The following is a 1,488-nucleotide window of genomic DNA, read 5'->3' as shown; positions in this document are numbered from 1 at the left end:
TGGATGGTTCTACCTAAGTAGTCCCACAGTGAGGGAGAGCTGTGGAAGAAAAAAGGGTCAAAAGTCGAGAGGAGGGTGACTCTTTTGGGGCCCTCCCCTCTCTGGGACACACCTCCCTTTCTCTACAGCAACTTTCCTTCCCCGAGCCCTTTTTAGTCATTTACTGGCACGAGGGTGGCCCCTCAGCGACCCCCTCCCCTGCGCACACTGCCCTCTTGGCAGCAGCAGAGTTCACGGGAGCCAAATTACAGCCCTGACCACCGTTCTCGGCCCGGACCCATTCCTTCTGCCCATCTGGGACCCATCTAGGACCTGGGCGACTTCCAGATTACAAATTTTCTAGGAACAAGACAATTTATTGGAGACGCTGTCGATACCTAATAATAATAATTAGGATAGTTCTGAAATGCTTACTATGTGCCAAGCACCATTCTAAATGCTGGGGTAGCTACAAGGTTATCGGGCTGGACGCAGCCCCCCCCGTCCCACATAGGGTTCACAGTCTAGGTAGGAGGCGGTAAGATTTAATTCCCATTTTACAGATGAGGAAAGTGAGGCACAGAGAAGTGAAGTCGCTCGCTCAAGTTCACACAGCAGACAAGAGGCAGATTCAGGATTAGAACCCAGGTGCTCTAACTCCCAGGCCTGAGTCTTTCCAGTAGACCACACTGCTTCTTTTAAATACCTCCTAAATCATCCCCACACATCAATCGACGGCTACGGGATGAATATTGAGTTTCATACAGAAAAATAAAAAAATCAAATACGTGTATATGGGCATATATATTTTGTCTTATGCTGTCGAACCATTTCTGACCCATAGCGACACCATTCATTCCATAGTATTTATTGAGTGCTTACTATGTATAGAGCACTGTACTAAGCGCTTGGAAGGTACAATTCAGCAACAGATAGAGATGATCCCTGCCCACTAAAGGGCTTACACAGACACATCTCTCCCAGAAAGTCCCACCTCTCCATCTCCCATCGTTCTGGTGGTGGATCCATAGAGTTTTCTTGGTCAAAATAGGGAAGTGGTTTACCGTTGCCTCCTTCCGCACGGTAGATTTGAGTCTCTGCCCTCGACTCTCTCCCGTGTCACTGCTGCCCAGCATGGGTGAGTTTTGACTTGTAGCAGATTGCCTGCCACTCGCTAACCACTACCCAAGCTAGGAATGGAATGGGAATGTCTCTGCTTGGCTCTCCCTCCCGTAGCCGAGACTGGTAGAGTACCGGCAACTCTCCAGGTGCGACCTTCAGAGGTGACATATATATATAGTAATTATATTCACAAAATTAAAAAAAAATCACTTCTAGCACAGGCAAAAGTATTTGGGGGAGTCACTTATTAAATTTGGTTGGAAATGTGACTTGCTCACACCGTTCCTTTTCCCCTCCCCTCAGCACTGTACTCATCCGCTCAACTGTATATATTTTCATTACCCTATTTATTTTGTTAATGAGATGTACATCACCTTGATTCTATTA

At 47.0% G+C, this 1,488-nt stretch overlaps 1 non-coding gene across 1 annotated transcript; it reads right to left on the bottom strand.

The window, feature by feature from the left end:
* Nucleotides 1-1,127: 1,127 nt before the first annotated feature.
* On the bottom strand, nucleotides 1,128-1,265 carry LOC114814496. Its single transcript, XR_003762288.1, has one exon. It is a non-coding gene; the product is annotated as a small nucleolar RNA SNORA7 (small nucleolar RNA).
* Nucleotides 1,266-1,488: the final 223 nt, after the last annotated feature.

This window comes from Ornithorhynchus anatinus, chromosome 9, assembly GCF_004115215.2.
Source record: "Ornithorhynchus anatinus isolate Pmale09 chromosome 9, mOrnAna1.pri.v4, whole genome shotgun sequence".
Classification (NCBI taxonomy): Eukaryota; Metazoa; Chordata; class Mammalia; order Monotremata; family Ornithorhynchidae; genus Ornithorhynchus; species Ornithorhynchus anatinus.
This window is presented reverse-complemented; position numbering and strand designations above follow the sequence as displayed.